This window comes from Apodemus sylvaticus, chromosome 14 (genome assembly GCF_947179515.1).
Source record: "Apodemus sylvaticus chromosome 14, mApoSyl1.1, whole genome shotgun sequence".
NCBI classification, from domain to species: domain Eukaryota; kingdom Metazoa; phylum Chordata; class Mammalia; order Rodentia; family Muridae; genus Apodemus; species Apodemus sylvaticus.
In genome coordinates, this window is record NC_067485.1 from 64979582 (window position 1) to 65000743 (window position 21162).

General features: G+C 36.2%; 1 protein-coding gene across 2 annotated transcripts in view; it reads right to left on the reverse strand.

Moving 5' to 3' along the window:
* Plxdc2 (plexin domain containing 2) overlaps positions 1-21162 on the reverse strand; it is a 411297-nt gene that overhangs the window by 265897 nt on the left and 124238 nt on the right. The gene's annotated exons all lie outside the window — the stretch shown is intronic.

A 21162-nucleotide genomic window follows, 5' to 3' on the forward strand; every position in this document is an offset into this window, starting at 1 on the left:
CGTGTGTGTCTGCATGCGCACGCACACACTCACACAGGCAAACATGCACACACGCATACACACAAGAGAGAGAGAGAGAGAGAGAGAGAGAGAGAGAGAGAGAGAGAGAGAGAGAGAGAGGGAGAGCTGTTCTGAGAAAGCAAGTTAGAAATTAAAGTACGAGAGAATGGCATTTACAGCTTATTTCAAAATAAACGGACAGATGACTGGGAGCTGATGCTGACTTCACAGGGCTAGTGCCAGGCTGTGAAGGTACTGAATGTGCTTGAATGGCTTAAACCACAGCGACATTTTCTTCCCGTAAATGGTCTAACCTATCTTGTCGTTTACAAGCCAGACTTGGTTCATTGCCTCACTCATTTGATAAGCAGCACCCTCAAGAGGCACTACAAACAGGGGTGTTCATTGGCACTGTCCTCACCTTGGGAGCTCGTCATGATGGTAAAAGCTGACATTGAAGGGCATGTACAGAAATGGATGGGACAGCAAGGAGATCAAATCACAAAGGTATTTTATAGCCATCTGCAAGGTCTGGACCTGCTGACCCAGCTCTTCTGACCACTACAGGAGGGAAAATTAGATTTAATCATGACTCCCAGTCTTTCATTTCAGTAGGTCAGCAGGGGATGGAATACCATAAGGACTGAAAATTCAGTTTCCAAGTGAGAGCAACAGCCTTCTACTGAAATAGTACCAAAAGATAGGGATCGGTAGCCTTTATAACTGCCCTGATATGGGTTCATGAAGGGCCAAGAGAACATTGATTTAATCATGGAGGCAATGTTCCCCTCAATACAGGAACATTTTGTGAAAGCTAAAGGTGTGTAATCCCACTGAATCAGGCACTTATAACTTCAAAACTTATAGGGCACAACTTCCACTATTTTTCATCCACCACAATGTCTGGACATGCCTTGTTTGGAGGATATTTCCAAATCTGATGCGTTGCTGGATGGAATCCTATGAGAAGCCTTACCTTACAGTCTTTATTGAGCCCTATGAAGAATCAGGGGTACCAAATTCAACAAATTTGTGTGAGGAGAAATCTGAGAGCCAAAGAGCAAAAGGCAGGGCTGTGCTCATATCGGTGAGCTGCATACCAAATGGGACTCCAATGCTTTGTAAGTGATTGCACAGGATTCCCCAGTCCCTCTGCATGTACTGAATGTTCAATAACAAAATCTAATTAGTTCTGTTGACATGATTCTAGAAACATTTGTTTTGAAAACATTCTTCCTCCAAGTGCCACTTGACAATGTTTCAATGTTCACTAACCAACCGAGTAAAGGATACAATACTGGCTTTCTCTCTGGCACAAGACTTATGGGACAAAGCAGAAGTGGCAAGTGGTGGGAGCAGACATTCTTTCAGATCTGTTGCTGTTTATGGGTCTGGGATAATTTCTACATTTTCTTTGCTTTTCTTACCCTGTATTTTAGGTCACACTCGACATAGTTTACCTGCAAAGGCAAATATTGTTTCCGAAGTATGTGTCGGGCTCTAAGAATGATAGCACTAAGCAGAAGAACTATCCAAAGCAATGCATTCGGCTCACTTGTATATCCTGCCTCATTATCAAAGACATATGAGGCCCCTTACAACAAAATGAAGCAATAAAATATTCTAACAGCCAGACAAAACCTTCTGGAATGAAGCTTAGGTCAATCTCAGAGATGTCCATCTGCCTCCCAAGTAGGGTAGTATGTCTCAGTGACTTTTGCCAAGCTGTGCCAAGGTTCCGCTGCCCTTCCCCCATCCCTTTCTCTCACTATTCTCCTGCCCTTCAGCCCCTTCCTTCTTCTTCCCTCTCCTTTTTTTTTTTTGATCCATTTCAGTTGTATTTTATGTGATAAAGTTTTCTCATGCAGTACTGTTTGGTCTTGTATTGATTCTATTTCATAAATCCCCTTCATTATCCCCTTTTAGAACATAAATGCAGTAATGTTCATATTTCTCATTTAAGGTGAGACCTAATTAATATTCTAAGTATCTGTTTAGCACACAAAACCACTCCTGTGCAAGGTTTGGGGGTGGAAGCAGGAAGAACAGACGTTCTTAGCTGAAATATGCTTCTGTGATCACATGACGTCTGTGGTCAGGGCTTCTGACAGTCCTGGCCTCATCTTTTTCTCATTGTTTAGCAATGTTTTCTGATTATTTTTTAAATTGCTATTCTTACTTTGAAATAGCCCATTTTTATAGTCATGTACTCATTGTGCACATTAGTGGGGTTCAATGAAATATGTCACTCATCATGACAGTATATGAAGGTCCCATCCTACAGTCTAGTGACCAATCTGCAGCCACCCAGCACTGTGCTGGCAAAGGCTTGCTCTTATTAGAATACACACCTGAAAACTTGGAAAGACAATTCTTTGCTCACTCTGATTGGATTTACCAAAACTAAGTAAGGTCTCAGGAAATCCTGAGAAGTTTGGTAATGAGATTCTTTCTGAGGTTAGTGTCTGGACTTGTAAAAGCCTGTTGGGTTGCTATTTAGTACTGAATTATGTTTTCTGTGATAATATTATAAATGAACAAGGATAGTCAATCTTGCACATAGATGTATCACTTCTGAGTTCATAATTCAGTTATTAGATGGTTCAAGATCTTAGTATGAAAGGAGATTAGATGTTGATCTTATTTTTGAATGGACTTTAGAGAATATGAAATATATCAAAATGGATGCATTCCAGAGATGCAGGACAGAAAATTGAAAAAGCCAGAGTTGAGTTCTCTATACTGTGACTGACCTATTCTCATTTTATGTGTGCTTTCAAAACACATATGAATATCTTAAATCATTCCTTAAACTGACAACTGAATAAGTCATTTAGAGATAAGACAGAGGGATCTATAGGTCAAGATGTTTTCCTTCCCAGCTGCAGTGAAAACACACACAATATGTAGGACTGCTCAACAATTTACTCAACAGATTCTCTGTGATCTGTCTGCTGTGTCCTAATTAAACCACCCATGACAAAGCTTACAGAAGAATTTTCTCTGACATGTCTTGTCATTGTAATTACTCAGCTCACAAAAACATTAGTTCTATTTAAATAACTTCCATTTGGATATAAAGGGAGAATGTTTTATAAACACACATTTCTGAACTGCTATGTGCAATAAGCAAGTGGATATTAATACATTTTTGATATCATTTACAGATTGAGGAAGAAGATATAGTGTTATTAGAAAAGGTAATTTATTATATTTCCAAAAGACATCATGAAGCCTCCCAATGATAAGTTAACCTGAAAGGGCCATAAAAACCTCCAATTATCCTCACACTGTTCTATGGACTCTCTAAAGTCCCTGTTATGCTATTGTGAAGGATCACCATTACAGCTAGTTTGTTACCACTAGCAATCACTTTGGAAAGAAATCTCTTGATACACTCATCAGAGATTATCTAAACTTAATTGACTAGATTGGATGACTTCATTAATGTGAGTGGGACAACCACACAGGCTGAGGTCTCAGGCTAGTTATAAATGGAAAAGCAGTGGTGGTACATGCCTTTATTCCCAGCACTTGGGAGGCAGAGGCAGGCAGATTTCTGAGTTTGAAACCATCCTGGTCTATAGAGTGAGCTCTAGACCAGCCAGAGCTACACAGAGTAACCTTCTCTTGAAAAGCCTCCAACCTAAAAAAGTGGGGTGGGGAGTGGAGTGGGGGAAGGGAAAGCAATGTGGGGACCCTTTGCTTCTGCACAGAGGGTGTGATGTGACCTGTCAACTCTTTTTCTTGCCATCTTTAAGTCCCTCACGGTGATAGATTGTATCCTGGGAAACATAAAGTAACATATTCTTTAAGTTACATCTGTTGGATATTTTTATTTTTTCAACAAGACAATTTTCTAACAAACCATCCTATACCAGAAAGTAAATAAAGTAAAGGTGAAGAAAGTGATACTGGAATGGATAAGTCTACTTTATGTCACATTCTAATGAGGTTTATTTCAATATTTTGCCAGTGTCCCAGAGTTGTATTGAAAACATCTTAACTCCTTCTCTTGACTACTGTACATTGTATGCTTAGACATGAATCTTACAAAGTTAGAATTCATCACAACTATATTTATTAACATACTCTATGTTCTCTACTTTATGTGTGTTGAAGTATGTATTTGCTTGTGCAGAAAGGCATGAATGTGGAAATTTGTATGTAGTTATGTATGGATATGAGAGTATAGGTGAGAGGCTGACGTTAAGTATCTTCCCCAATTGCTCTTTAAATAATTTTTGAGGCAGATTCTAGGTGAATTTGAGCTTGCTGGTTTGATTAGACTATCCTGCATTCCCTAGAGATCCTCCTACCCACACCTCTATCATTCTAGGATTACAGTCATGAGTCACTGCGTGAACCTTTTAATGTGGGTCCTGGGGACTGAACTCAGGTGTCACACTTAAGTAGCAAGTAATTTATTGACTGAGTTATCTCTACAATTCCCTTCTACACTTGATAAATGAAGCAAGCCATCACTGTAAATTCTCTAAAGGAACATTCTGAAGTTATGCAGAAAGCATATTTACCAGATGGAAGCACCTGAGAAAGGATAGAAATATTTGGCTAAGGCAGACTGCCATGTGACTATGAATCTAAATTTATTTCAGGATGGAATAGAAAAATTCTATTAAATAAATTATACCCTTGGTTGTGTCAATAATGAACTCACTACTGCAGTTGATTTGGAGGTTTTGAGTTATTCAGCAAGGTAGCTACAGAAGATAAAGTTCTGAGCATGTTTTATTGAGGTGGATTAAGGATTTTGAATGAGATCTAGCAGTCATATTTTATTAAGTCCTCAGAAGAGACTTGCTGCCTCTAGATGTGCTTCTTACAATCAATCCAAGTGTAACATACTCCCGGGTCTTGTCCCATGTGTTCTTCCAATTCTAGCAGGAGCATCAACTGTTCCCACCACAGAGAATTTTTCAAAAATCTCTTTACCTACAATACATACCTTCTATAAATGTAAACCCAACCCCAAATCTTCAGGAAACCTTACATGTCTCCCTCCAATTCCAGCTCACAAATGGTCCTTACAAATGAATCAAGTTTCTTCTGATATTTAGTAACTCTTCAAAGGTGACTCCTTTAAATACACTTTATGCTTACTTCCCCTTGGGTAAGGCACTGTATAAAAATGTGTAAACACAGCAAGCCTGACACTGGCTCCTCCTCCAATCTCCTCCTTTCGCTTCTAGACAATAGGAGGTGAGCATCTTACTCTACTGTAGTGTTCTGACTGCCCATAGGTCCAGAAGCAATCGGGCCATGCAATCCTAGACTATAACTGTTGAAACCGGGAGCCAAAATAAGTGCATTTTCTTTTGTTACGTTTCTCTTAGTGTTTCGGTCATTCAGATGGGCAGAGGAATATCTAATGACCGTTCTTGACTGACAGCATCTTATGTGTCTCCACAATGTGTTGGTAAAGACATGAACTACCAATTGTTAACCCAAGTTTTCCATGATACTATTCCATATCTTTTTCCTTTTGCCAACTCTGCATCTTTTGATTTTAATAAGAAATTTACTGAATATGAATTAACACTGAATCTTATGGTTCCACGTGGTGAATCTACACAGCTGGGGTCGCCTTAGGGTCATATGGCACATACTGTTTCAGAATAGTGACTCTATTTTATACAGTGTGAGCTCGTGTGTGTGTGTGTGTGTGTGTGTGTGTGTGTGTGTGTGTGTGTGTGCGCGTGAACGCACACGCACACACAGGTGTATCAATGTACGTGTGCATGTTTTGTGAGTATACTGAAAATTCAAGCATGGACACTGCTACATACTATATGTTTATGATTAACAAACAGTTCAATCTGAAGGAACAAAATGTTCAGTCTGAGGTGGGAACGAGCAAGGACCCTGAAAGCCTATGGGCAGGAGCACATTCTATGTTCTGCCTCTACCTTTCTGTCATTGCATTCCTTTCACAAATTCCTTTTGAATGAACAACATTTGGCAACTCAAGACTACTATAAAATACGAATTGGACTGGAAAACTGTAATTATTAACGACTTGATCCAATCATATGCTGAGTATTTACACTGAACACTTTGGATAACTGATCACTTTACTGTGAATCAAAATGACAAATGGACATGCTAATTTCATAGATATAGATTCTTAATTATTCTATATGCAAAAAGCCTTCATTTGTAAAACTGAAAATAGCTCTATGTCTGCATAAGGTGGTGCACACTCTGATCCCAACACTTGCAAAGGAAGGTAAGGGTATCGCAAGTTGGTACGTGACTTGGATATACATGGTAAATTTCAAACTAGCCTGATGTACAAAACTTTGTCTCAAAAATAAAGGCTCTCATAATTTTATAATAATTCATTGAAGTGAAAAAGATAAATAGAATAAATCCACACCCACGGTTATGAACTAAGAAGTTTTGTACATTGATTTTAATAGCATATACTTAGTATTATAATAATAGTTAATAATGTACTCTTATTCCATGTTATAGGCAAACACTTTGATATGTACGTACAGGTATGTGAGGTGCTAGGAAAACCATCCAAGATGATTCCTGAGGCTTTCTTAGTTGGTATCTAATCTGCCTTTGAGTAATTTTTTGAAGGGTAAAATTATCAAATTGTATCACAGCTTAGTGATAGAACATCATAAAATAATCTAAAGTGAAATACATAAGAAACACATACTACTGACAGCAGGGAAACAAAGCAAACAAGTCCACATGTAAATGTAGGTGGGGAGGAGAGGCTCACACCTGCCCCTCTATGTTACGGGGGATGAGACACCACAGTTTAAACATACACCAAGAAGTAGCAGGGTTTACCAATAGTAGGAAAACTGTAGATTTAATGTTTGATAAGAAATTGAAAAATAATCTTGGTAGAGATTTTTTTATTAACTACCTAATAATGCTGCCCTCTCTCATTTGCGTTAGTAAATTTCAGCACTGAATTTACTATGTAGATTGTTTTCCCACCATATCATCAAAGTACACTTATTTAATAACTCAGGGCATTTGCTGTTCTTTCAGATGCACTAGAGGGACTAAAGAAATAGGGTCATTTCCACAGAGGTTACAATCTATAGATAATGAATAATCAGGTAACAAGTAGTTAATTAAATAAAAGATACAGTGTTTCCAGAAGATTACTGTATTTTTTTCAGACAAAATTGCATTGTGAGGTCTATAACAGCAGGGCCATTTTTGGACAATCACCTCTACCATCATGACCTTCACCAGCATAAGACAATATGTTCTTACAGCCTTTTTGGTTCCTCTAGCTATAAAAGCCTATTATACTACTAGTTTCCAAATATCTTATTAATATATTTTATTACACTCACGGCAATATATTAGTCCATACTATTTTCAGGTTTTCTATTTTATTTGTGAAAATTATGTATGTATGTATGTATGTTTGTATGTATGTATGTATGTATATAATACTTACTGGCTTCAAAGTATAGTAAAAACTAAAACCATGTGTTACCTTTCCATTTCTGTTCATCATTAGGCATCTTAAATCCCTGTGTTTCCTGTGCTATGAATGACTGATTCTAAAATGAAGTCCAGGCACTGGGACCAAATCCCAAAGCATGAAAGGAATGACTACCAGACAGGGAAACAAAAGATTCTGTGAACAAAGATCAGTCATGGACAATAACACCTCCTGGGAAAATGTAAACTTCTGAACCAAAACAGGCCAGATGGAATCTATTGCTATAAAGAAACCCAGGGTCAGAAATGATATCTAAATGCCCTGAGCCCAAATCACAGAGGGACATCTCGTAAACTTAGGCTGCCAGATCAACTCAATCTCATCTCATGTTGTTATCACATGCTCAGTGTGTAAAGTGAAAATCCATAATGGCTCATTGGTGAACTCAGGCTTACTCAGCCAATGACTACAGATCCTAATCAACACATGGCCTTCTATCCTTAAACTGCATCTGATTAAATCCGATAAATCATATCACTATACTACCAAATTTCTACAGGTTAAATATTCTCAAGAGATTTTGGTGGATTTGCCCATTGACCAATAAAACTTAGTTTCTTTTTTTTTTTTTTTTGGTTTAAAATTTTTTTATTTGATATATTTTTTATTTACATTTCAAATGATTTCCCCTTTTCTAGCCACCCCCCACTCCCCGAAAGTCCCGTATGCCCCCTTCTCTCCCCCTGTCCTCCCACCCACCCAATCACAAAGTTTATCATTGATTTTTTTCAAAATACAGTAACTCAAGTTTTATAATTACATGATTTTAGGAAAGTCTATTAACTTGGGTGACCATTTAATGATAGAAGACAGAGCACAATGCATGTTCTTAGATTCAAAACTGAACATGAATGCTACTTTTTTCTGAGATTCTGTAGCCAAAGCTGAATAATGTTCCTGACCGCTTTGCAAAAAGAAAGTAATATTTTATTTTACTCAAGAACTAAGTGATGGAGTATTCCCTGCCTGGCTATGGAGAATACATACTAAGATCCTAAGCAGCTGCATAAGTTTATCTGCACAAAAGAACTTTACAATCAAATGTCTTTCCTATCTTTAACCAAGTGTTTATCAGGCACTGTGGCCATAATATTTGAAGTTCTTAGCATCAATAATAGCAATTATTTTTCCTTACTAAGTCTTTTTACCTGATTACTTTCAGAACTATCAGGTCCATTTATCTTGAGGTCTGGTACTGTCATAAAATACAATACAAGCTTATGGTAATAAGCTAATAACCAAGATGCAAGGGCTACCCAGTAACTAATGGGCCGGTAATGTATACTATATGGATATCCTGAAAAAAGACATAATTTTTATTTCAGTCAAGATAGAAATGGTGGTATATACCACCACTCAGACAAGGATGCAATTTGAAATACAACAAGTTAATTTGGGAATTTTTCTTTTAATGATTTAAGCATGCAGATGATATTTTGGAAAAGAGAGCAAAACAAAACACATTACAATCTTTAGTATTTCCAGAAGTTCAAAGAAAGGCTATAAAAACTAGGGCCATGCTTCCAACCTGCTTCCTTGTCAGATCCTGACAGGTCACCCCACACTAGTATGCCCTATATCATATTGTTATTCAGTCAATCTTGTTTCTTTGCTTAAAATTTTTAGCCTTGACTACTTGGATATATTAGATCATTTCTCAAGAAAATTAGAATCTACCCTGCAAATTTTGTGCAATTTCCTTTACTTTTCTCACCTCTTTTTTATAGATGAGTTCCATTAACTAAATGATCAGAATTATAGTGGTATAATTTTAAAGCCTTTTGAAAGGTGCAAAGAGATTAGTGCAACAAGAGAAAGCAATTTTCCCTAAGTTATCCTACTTCTCACATTTGATTCATATACTTAATGAAATAAATCTTCACATATTCTTAGAACCATAAAGCAATGGACAAAGACACTTAGCTTTGATTTTTTTTTCGCAAATAAGGTTACAAAGAAACCTTATGAAAAAAGAAATCAAAGGGAAGACAGGTACTTCTGAATGCCAAGTACAACTGTGAAATGTAAGACTGGGAATTATTTGTTAGTTACAATAAACAGCATACAATTCTTTAAGCCAATGTGTTCATTGCTTTTTACATTTAAACTTTAAATATTATACTTAGAAAAACTGAATTCAATTCATGAAGTAGTTTTAAATATTTTTAGACAACTTCCATCATATTTATCCATTTATCTGATGACATTTATTATTAATTCAATATAATATATAGAGGAAATATTTTAATAAGAAAAATTTTTGTACAATTATGATTTTTTAATTTAAAACAAACCATCTTTCAATTAGTTTAATTCCTAAGATTGGGAAAATGGCAAACCAGAAATGAAGGCTATGTTGAAGAACAGAAAGCCTGTATCAATCTGTATAAATCTAGTTAAGAAGGCTTTGGATTCCCAGGTTTTATCATAGTCTGAACATTCTATTTTATGCTACTGAGTTTTTTAAGATTTGCCCACAATTTGTGGAAAGAAAAATATTTCTATTTTAGTTTCAACTAACATTTACGAAAGCAGCGGTTTTAAAATATGATTTCAAAGATTATCAAAAATGCCAAAATATCTAGATATTGTTATCACTACCCAGAAAGAAAACAGCTAATTAAATTGCATGATTGTCTATGTTTATGATTATGCATTTTAACTAACATTGTAAATAAACCGCATTAATAAAAAAATCACATTATGAAAAAAGACAAAGAAATGAAAACGGAAAAACTTCCACTAAAATTAGATTTAGTTTTTTTGTGATCTATTCCTAAAATATAAAAATCCTTACCAGAGTATAAGATTTTGGAGATGATATTGTATATTACATTTTTCTGTTTACCATATTGATAGGAATCGCGAATATGTGGATACTAAAGTCTTTTGAAGTAAATGTTTTATTTCTGATACTTCAGACATAATCCTATATATTTATCTTGGCCAATAGTTACAAAGAGTAGACAGGAGCAGGGTACTATTTTATTTTTAGAGCAAATTTTATGATATACAAATGAACACAAACTATAGCAGGACATTATTAGGTAATCCTAGAGATGACTCAAATTCTTATGTACACACCTGTAATATTTTCATCTCTCCAGGAAGGTATGCATAGCAGGTATTTTGGGGGGTTGTATTTTCCATTTATCAGTAAGGCTACTGAGCCCCCAAATTCTAAGAAGTACTCAGTTCCCATGGCAGACAACCCCAAGATTACAGTTATTGAAATGACGGATATGGCTGAAATCCAGGGACAACTACACTAAAATCATTGATTCCAGGCTGCATGAACAGCATGCATAGATAGATGATACAAGAGTCCAAATTTTACACAAGGGAGAATAAGAGGTAAAGAATAAGATAGGAAAATAAACTTATTGTCCTACTACCTACGTTCTCTTAACAGTAACATAAAAATAAATAGAAATAAAGAACCGCAGAGAACTTAGAAAAACCAATCTGGTGACAGTTATCTCTATTTAAATTTTGCACTATTTGACATCCATGTATGGATGAACAGCATAAAGTCAGACTGCTCACAGTTGGCATAAAATATGCTAAGTTAGTGGGACTTACACCCCAACAATGAAGAACTACTGAATCAGAAAAATGTAGAAAAAAAAGAAAAAGAAAACAATGCTTCATATTTGCTGTTACAGTGGTTACGAATATGCATAAAGTAATTTGGGAAGACACCACAGCTAGAGACAAGCATTATTGAGACAGTGGGTGATCTGCTGTGTACTCAGCCTACGGAAGTACAATAACCTATAGGTATTTAGGTGCTAGGAATGGATGTGTTGTTCTGGTCTGGTTTGTTTTCCTTATATTCTTACCAAGTGAAATTAACCTGACTAGCCCTTCCATTTAACATCGAATCATGGGCAATGGCCTTATTGCAGTTTTACTTCAATTAATGTGAGATGAAACGTAGTTACCATCTGAACAGAGAAAGCAGAGAATTAATTATACACACACATACATGCAGGACAACACACACACACAACCTCTCTCTCTCTCTCTCTCTCTCTCTCTCTCTCTCTCTCTCTCTCTCTCTCTCTCTCTCTCTCTCAATCTCTCTCCACATTTTCCACTTCAAATGTCATGATAACTAGCTATAAACACTTCCAAAGTTCAATACATCAAAATGACTATCACGCATTCCAATCCCACTCCAGTCCTGTCTGTCTGCTAAAATAAATGAGTCCACATTAAGGTGTTTTCATTCTAGAGACATAATTTCTTTCACATCTCCCCACAAGGAAAGCCAAAATTCGTGGAGACAAACTTTCAAGTGCCCTACTTATAGACGATGGCACGCGAATAAAGAAGAGAAGGCACAGCAGTAAGTACTTCTGCTGATCGACATATGTCTCCCACCTCACAACACACACATCAAGAGTGAAGTGTCCTGACATGACTTTTTGTTAGGAATTATCTGGCTGACTACTAGACACATGGATTATATAAGATTTTAGGCCGTCAACATCTTTCAGTATTATTTCAAATGTTTAGAGAATACTTTCTTCTTTTTTTAACGCATAGGTCAAATACTTCATAAAGCTTAATTAAAATTAATTTTAAAATATTCTTTTAGTTTGTATAGACCATCAATTAGTTAACCTCTTATTGTGTGTGTGTTTTTTTAAAAAAAAGAAGACTGTGGTAAACTGATTTACTTTACTATTTATATGTAAATTTCAGTTTCTGCATCTGGATTTAGGCACACTGACAATGCTAAGCCTCATTCTATCACACTTAAATTTATGATATATGTACCAAGAAAGACCCATCACCAGTTCCAGGTACATGTGCCAATATCAGATACTTCAAGCTATTCTACAAAAGGCTTGTCAAATATCCCATTGAAGCATGGCTTTCCATTCAGTTCATTGTAAAATCATTTGCTCACCCATTTATGAATCATGTTATTTCTCTTGCCTGCCTCAGAGACCCTAAGGCCACAAGCGAGCCACATCAGAGATGCTGTCATCACAATCTCAGGCAGGAGTGAACTGTGTCCTACAGCCGGAGACAGAGGGAAGGGGAGGGAGCTGGAGGCAGGATGAACTTTTACAAGGGAGGGAAGCAGGCTGAAACTGCATCACCATTGTGTTGGATAATGCAGACACTGGGTTGAGTGGTGCTCCCTCAGAGGAGTTTGAAAGCCATCAAGAAGATTTAGGGAGGAAAGGCATGATCCATGCAGTGCCTACTTTGAAAAGATTGCCTCATTAATCACTTCAGAATGGACCGTGAGAGTCTGTGTTTCTAGAACCCTAGGCACAGCTGATAAAAATTTTTAAAAGCAAAACATTTTCTCCTCTGTACGTGGTCAGCAATGTCATCAAAGCACCAACAAGTTCACTTGATGAGGTAACCAACTCCCATGTGAAAACAACCCATGCCCCCATGCCCACCATTATCTACTCTGACAGCAGAATATTGAACTTACATCAAAATGTTGCAAAGAGGAGAAAAATAACCTAATCCATTCCAGATCCATTCTCCTGCATTACATTCCAAGAGGAATATCACAACTGTTATAAAGGGAGGCAACTAAATCCTTAATTAAAATTGGAGACAATAGAACACATGGGTAATCCAAATAGGTATGGGGGTTTTAATGATAGCCAGTAGAGGGCACATCTGAGGTTGACATCTCCATCAGAAGTCTAACCTGATATTATATTTATTAATGGAATGATTTATCTAATGGTTTATCAAAGCCAAGAGTAATGAAACTGTTTATTGTTCAATAACAAGGCTTCATGGTTGTAATAGATGTTAAAGAAATTTCTATTGTGTGAATAAGCAAACAGCATCATTTCCAAAAAAGTAGATTTATGATTATTAACATTTACAAGCAAGAAAGGGGAATTCAATGTTATAAAATCAGAATGCAAATATCAACAAGCTGAATTTTAATTAATGAATTTATTTTTTTTCCAGACAACTACAATAAAAGCTTAGTTAAACTGGTGTCTCAAATTTTGGGATATGTCAGAATCACAGTGTTCCTGAAGATTTTTCAAACATAGTCTTTTTAAAGATTCTGAGGTTACTGAGATAAACAGATTTAATAGCAGTATTTTGAGAAACATTTATGTTCATAGAGCATGGAATTCTATTTACTATCTCTGGAGACAAAGGGCACTTTCCAAAAACATATGAAGTACAAGAAAGCATATAATGGTGTAGGGACATTGATTTTATCTGATTTTCAAAGTGGAAAAGACTAGCATATATCTTTGGAACCTTACATTAACTCCTTATTTGCATATACTCCTTTAAAAAGTATTTTATTACATACTGCTATTTCCCACAAAATAGTAGTGTCCTTCACTACTATTGTAGCAAAGTATAGTAATATAGGAAAACCTCATTGCTCCAATTTTCTAATCAAAGGGAGTCACCTAAAACCTTCTTTATCCCACCAGGCCCCACCTCCAGCCAATCATAAGTTGATCCCTCCGCTCAAGTATTCTGATGTCAGGATCTATTTCAGCAACCACAGAAAAGATAAGGGGGCAATCAGTTTCATTATTCTCTTTCTATGAGGCTGATATTTATTTATTTTACCTCCACCCCAATCCATTGTCATCTACTGTGGTTCATAATGCCCAACATGAAGATGGAGAAAATGGTAGAAATTAGGAATAACTAGAAGCAGGTATGCAAATCCAACTAACATAGGAGGTACACCTAAGAGGCTCCAAATAGGATTCTTTACTTTTCTTGCCTGAAAAAATTGATAACCACACGAATATGATGGGTTTGGACAAACTGCTAGACCATGTCACAAAAATAAATTTATTATTGATAGTTGATTCTTCCTATTACAATGTAAACACATTGGGTTTAATTGGAATGACAGGCTATGTAGGTAAGATACTGAGAAGAATCTAGGATTCATTTCTCAAATAGGCACCGACTTCATTCAAAGAAAGAAGTGTGGGTGTTAAAAGCATGTCTGTCTCAGCATGTCCAAATTGGACTTAGAATTAGGCATTCAATGATCCCCTGGGAGATGATGCTCACAGTCTAGTCTACAGGTCACATTCTGAGCATCCAAACTAGAGACAGGTTAAACCTGAGACTGTGGAAAATAATGAGACTCAAAGGCATGATGAAACCACTTGGAGTCAAAAAGAAAGAGAGCTGCATAAATATTCCAATGTCCAGGAGGCTTTAGGTTCCGTGTATTATCTAAAATTGCTGGAGAAACTGTAACTGTCACAGCACTTAAGATCTTACCCTCTTAGTACACTGGTTTACTCTAGTAGTAAGTTTGCCCACTTGAGCTTTACCTTCAAATTTCAAGTAGTCATTTAGCCTAACTACCAACACAGATAATAATGAATATCAGAAATCCATGATTATCCCTTTAGGCATCCTCAATGGAAGGACACCACTTCTTATACAAGATTAATAGTATGTCTTTTTTCTTCCCTTACATAGGTTAGTTAAGAAATGAATTAGATCAAGAATAGATTTCAGCAGTTACCTACTGCAGAACAGATTGCCTCCATATTTACTACGGTTACTTAATAGTATCAAGTGACTCGCTCAATGTATGCTACAGATTTAGAATTTTCTATTTTTTATTAAATATGGGTTGCCTAAGGAGATGTGCTACTTAAGAAGAAAATTATATCATTAAATGCAATATTAGTTCTTTTACATTAAAATACTTTTGAGAAAATGCCACTAGCTATGTTAATGATGGAAACATATTAATATTGTTAATATTGTTAATATTAACTATGTTAATATTGAAAAAATCAACAGTTTCTGAGATGTCTATAAAGATACCAAGGTGATTTATTCTTTTTTTTATACTAACATATTTGGATTCTAGCTGACTAGAATCTAATGTTATAAATGACTAGAATCTAAATGTTATATTTGTTATAGAAACAAATTGATTTTTGTGGGTCTGAAGTCCTTATAAAAGGAAAGTGTATAACCGTTAAGTGTCTCCTGGCAATAAGAATAAGCACATGTGTTGAATGTGGGTTACATCATTTTTTTTCTCTGTAATACTGTGTCTTGCATTCACCAAAATATATAAAGAAGTTGTTTTTTTTTTTTTATTTTGGGTAATGATATTTATTTTTAATGTAAAAATCTTCCCACTAGATTTTAATAGGTAATTGAAAAAAAATAAGACAAATCTGTTATTTCTCATCAAAACTTTATTCAGTAAGCATGGTTTCTGTTTCTGAATGAACCCACAATCACATTGCCAATCCTGATGAAAACTGTAAGCACCATTATCACTCTCTAAGTGTGGAACAGTACACAGGAACTGTAATGCTAGTGTGATTTCCTTTCAATGCTAATATTGAAATAAGCATCTCTTTTACTGATTATAATATTTTAAATACTTTCTCTTAGATTGGTAGACATCATTCCTCGGTGATTTGTAAACTAACAAAAAGGCTGACAAATACAGTGAAAACAAAACCAGTCTGACACTCATTCAACAAAACACACTTCAACCTGCCACAGTATTTAGACATGTTGACTAGATTTGGAGATAGGTCAACAGTAGAAGAGAGGTACGGAGACAGTGTAAATCTAAGATGGTTCTTTGGAATGGAACTATCTGTTATACAGGGTTTGAGAACACTCATTCATGAAATCACGTCCAACTGAATGAAATTCAGGGCTCTATTGTAACTGAAAATTCATAAACTGATTCAAAAAGAAAATAAATGGCAGAGGGAGATACAAGTGCTTAGCTCTCACTCTTGGGGCATCTCTTTCTTCACTTGTAGAACTGCACTATCTTTAATATCTAAGCTATCAAATAGAAATTGGGAAAGACCATTCTAATATTGTTCAAAGTGAATTGCCTCTTCAATAAGTCAAAACACGTTTTAATTTAACATAATAAGAAATAACATGCAGCATCCCTGGAATCTGATGTCCAACGCAGCTAAGAAACAAACAGCAGAACTTTCATTCTTGCATACTTCTCATGATTTCTGCAAGAAAACTCATCTCATGCCCGTTCTGATTTTGAATTCAGTGCAATGTGTTTGTTTTTAAGACATTCAGTCTTAATGAACTAATTAAATCAAGTCAAAAGGATAGACAAAACAAATCTTATAAAACCAAACTTATGAACTGAATGTTTAGCTGTATTTGGAAATAGAGAATATAAGAAAACATTTAATCTAAAACAATGAAGTCATAAGGTCAATGTCCCATAAAAAAAATGCCCTTCAGAAAATTACATCTATACATTTCTGCCTCTTTTCCTATTCATCTACACATCAAAGAAATGCCATATGAGAGTAGCACATCAAGAACCAAGCTGGCTACATTCAGAAAACAGAGCCTTGCAATTGAGTGTATTTGCTGTTATGTTGTCTATAAGTTTGTGGACTCAGAAATATAGGGGACTAAATGTCAACTGTGTAAGGCACCAGACTCTGAATGTTTTGTTAGAGCAGAAGCACACAGACACACCAGACAATGCAAATGTGACTGAACATCTGCCTTGTATTTAACATTTGATTAATTTTTGTTCAGTGCTGAAGAGTATAATACTTCCTTCCAGAAAAAAAAAAAACTCATAGAATCTGTCAATTTGCCAAAGCCTTCATCTAGAATACTACAAAGATACAAGGATTTTAGAGTAAAAGAGATAAAAGAATCACTTTGCTATTAGCAACAAGAAGCCGTGTCAACAACTTGCCATTTATGTTTCTCTCTTGTATGTCTTTTGTGTCAACAGTTTAGCAAAATAAAATTGAAATAAGAGGCATGAGTAACTATCAAAATCATCAAAGAAAATGTGAATGGCACTTAAGATCCTTTGATATAACTTCAAATGACACCCAGAATACAATGATACTTCCCAGGAAACAGAAACATGTTTTCCAAAAGGGAGGTTTGTTTTTCTTATGCAAATATTCAGCTGGAGAATTAACCAAACCGAGTACCAGGTTCCTAAATCAGTGAGGCTTATCAAGGTTTACAGACCTCTTTGAGGTCAACATACCCAGAGGTAAGTTTATTCTAAGAAGTGGGAATAGAGTTCACATTGCCACAAAGTGAGGGACTGGACCATTACCTGCTTAAAAAATGGTTATCTGGTAGAATTAATAAATACTTCTTTTATCTCAAGGCAGATTTCTATAACAAAACATCTAAGACTACGAAACTTCTAAATAATAGAAATTTATTTCTCACATTTCTGATGGGCGGGAAGTCCATAGGCCAAGTTGCTAAGAGTCTGTGTCTTCAAACAGCAAATTCTGTTCTCCACTCAATAGATCCTCACATGGGAGAGGTACAAACTCACTCCGTTTTATATCTCACTTTGCTATTGCTCTCACTCCTGAGATGTCCACCCCAACTCCCATCTCTTAACGTTGTGTGCCTTAAATTCTACATTCTCAATGGAGAGGGGTGTCCTAGCATTGAGATCATAACAAACGCCAAACAATTCAGTTGATTAGTGGAAGATGTTGATGGTGTTTTCATTTTTTCGTTGGTTTGTTTTATGCATTGTTGTAGAAAGCGACACTACCAATGCATGGCAGCATACACTTTCCTCAAATGATCTGTGGCATTCATGACAAGTCTACTTGGCTCATCTCAGGAGACACCAAATTGCCACCACACATAGGTACCAAATAAGCTTTAATCTCCAGCTGTTCAGATATGCTGAAAACACTGTGGAAAATGTTATGAAAAAAAGAGAGGCCGATAGTGAAACTTTGAGAAAAGATTGTTTTGTTTTGTTTTCTTTAACCAAGATCGATGTATTTTATGTGAGAGTACTATTGTTGTTCTGAACATATGCAGCCTGGAGACCCTGGTAGTTCTAATATAGATTTCATCTAGCTGGCATACAAATGTTTAGGAATGTATTCATACTCATGACTATAAAGGAAACTAAGATCACAATGTCCATTTATCTCATTTGCATAGAAGGGAAAAGATAAACAATTTTTCTATAAATTTATTCACAAATTACCACCTCCATATTCAGTGGTCACTAATGTGTCCTTGTAATTACTCATTTTCTCTCTGGAATATTTACTAAGTACCAGATCAAAAAAAAATATATATATAATTATACATATATATATTCCTATGCTATATTTTTTATAGAATTATTATTATTTCCTCTAAGTTACTGTATAGAGTCCTCCAGTCACATTCCCTACATTGCTCCTGAAAGTTTTTCTCAGCACATAGAGATCTTCTACGACATTACTTCCTGATACAGTGAGCATCAAGATTATTTGTTTTTCCTTTGACTTGGAGTCAGGGAAGGAATGGTCATGGGTTTGTAAACCATGGCCTTTCTGTGACTTCATATTTCCGAGTTGATGTTGCTTTCTGCCAGCATTCAAGCCCACAGACTGGCTGACAGCCCTGTCCCAGCCACAGAACCCACCAGCTGGTTGAGGAAGTACCAATTTTCAGTTTGTGGTGAAGTGGGGAGCTAGCTCTAAATTGATTTTGTTGAGGATTGTGGAGCAACACGTAAAATCAGCCACTTACCTACTTATCCTCAGAAATGAGAAATGTATCCCATTGAATAGTCCTAGAATATAGACACATTAACCTGGGCTTCGCAAAAGATCAACCCTTGATATTCTGCATCCATTCTATGTTCCCATACTTAAGACGCCAAAAGTATCATGTTAAAACTCTGGGCAATTAAATGCAAACTACCCTGACTTTTATAATTTACAAGTTCATCACAGGTACCTGTGATGATTCTAGTCTTACCTTGAGAGTTGCTTTGAGGAAAAAGGTGTGCTCTAATTTTAGATATCTTTGCTTCTATGGGCTTTTCCTGCCAAGCCAGCTTGTTAGCCTTCTTCATTCATTCTCTTGCTGGCTGTTTTGAGTAAGGACAGGGACCCTGTGCTGCTCTCCATGGGAGCTCAGGCCCCATAATGATAGGGCTTCCACCAGACAGTGCTTATTAATGGCTGTTTTCTGACTTTATGGCTGAAAGGCTTCCATTCCTGAGCCACTTCCTCTCTGACTGGTAATTTTTCAGCAAAAGGAAAGTCTACTATTGTACTTTTCCCCCCCCATTGTAGCAGTCAAAGGACTATTTTCCCAAAGGCAAACATGAGTCCTTTGCCTCTGACTCCTTAGGATTGTCCAAAGAGACTTTGTCAAGTTCTTTTGCTTGCTAACTGTAGGTGATAGCAACAATTAGAAAATTCCATCTAGAAATTAAGAGGCTGTCAGTTTTAAAAAGCAGCCTTTTATTCCTTCTACCACAATAAAGAGAATGATAGCATAATTCTTGTATTTGGCTCTACAAGTAGGATTATCGATTACCACCCATGCTCTGTGAAGATGTGAAGTCTCCATTTTTAAAGAATTCCAGACAATAGAAGATCTCCTTTGACTGGAAATAGTTTCACAAAACACTTTATCATGAATGATGAAAAAACTGATATTAAAATTCAGACTCATGTAAGTAATTACAATTCTAACTAGAATTCCCTATATTTTGCTCATCACGTAAAGTAATGTAACCTTAAAAAATATATAATACCAGGTTATGCAATTTTATTTTATTTCTTTCTGAATTTTGGTTAGCCACTTTATGTATACAGTGTTTTAAAATGTATTGCCTTGTGGGTGGTAGAAAAATACCCGGAGAACATTAGTTAGCTCAGATCCTTTAATTGATCAATTAAATGCTACTTCCGTTCCCTTTATTGTGTTAAACAAAAATTCAGGCTGCTGATGTCTTCCTCTATTACAACAGCTTCACTCTGTCCCTGTGTCTGTTTTTCCTTAATCTTTTCATCCTCATCACTGTTGTTAGGCACATCTTGGAAATGTTGTGACCTGACCAACATCTTTTCAGAGTATTAAGACTGATTCTGACAATCAAAGAAATAAAAATTTGTGTTTACGTGCAGCATTCAAACCTCATAGCTAGAAAGAATTGCCTCCCAACTCTTAGTACAATTGTTGAAGAATCCTTCCTCGATGCCTCCTTCCCATCACTCCCTATACGTAGCATGTTTCCCTTCACCTGCTCTGCTTCTTCAGTCCCAGGTCAGGATGTCCAGCTGATTACACATTCACAAAGTCTTTATCTCCTTGTCTTGGCAATTAACATGCCGACTAACATCGATGTAATCAAATCTTCCCTGACTTTTTGGATGGAGTGAGTCAACTTGTTATGATCTCAGTATAAGACACATCACTACATCAAATCTGAATAATGTATGTCAGGATATGGATAAGTGGAACGGTAAGAGTCCAGGACGACATTGGATTCTTCTAATAAACCCTTGGCTGTGGAAACACCCAGCGCATTTCTTTTCTTCACTTTTTTTTATCCTATGCTTTCTAGATTATGATAAGCGACCTCTGTTCCTACCCAGTAGGCTATTCATCTTTTCTCTGTTGCCTAGGAGACCACAGCACCCTTTTGTAAGCCCTTCAGTTTCCTTTGTAACTCCATTATGCTTAAATATTTTTTACATTTAATTGGTAAGTTGTGTATTATAAGACACAAATTTGTGAAGATCAGAAAACAACTTGCATCCCTGGTTTATTCCTTCCACCTTGTAGAACGAGATAGAACTCAGGTCTTCCAGCTTGGCGACAAGCACCTTAACCTGTTACACCATCTTACTGGCCTT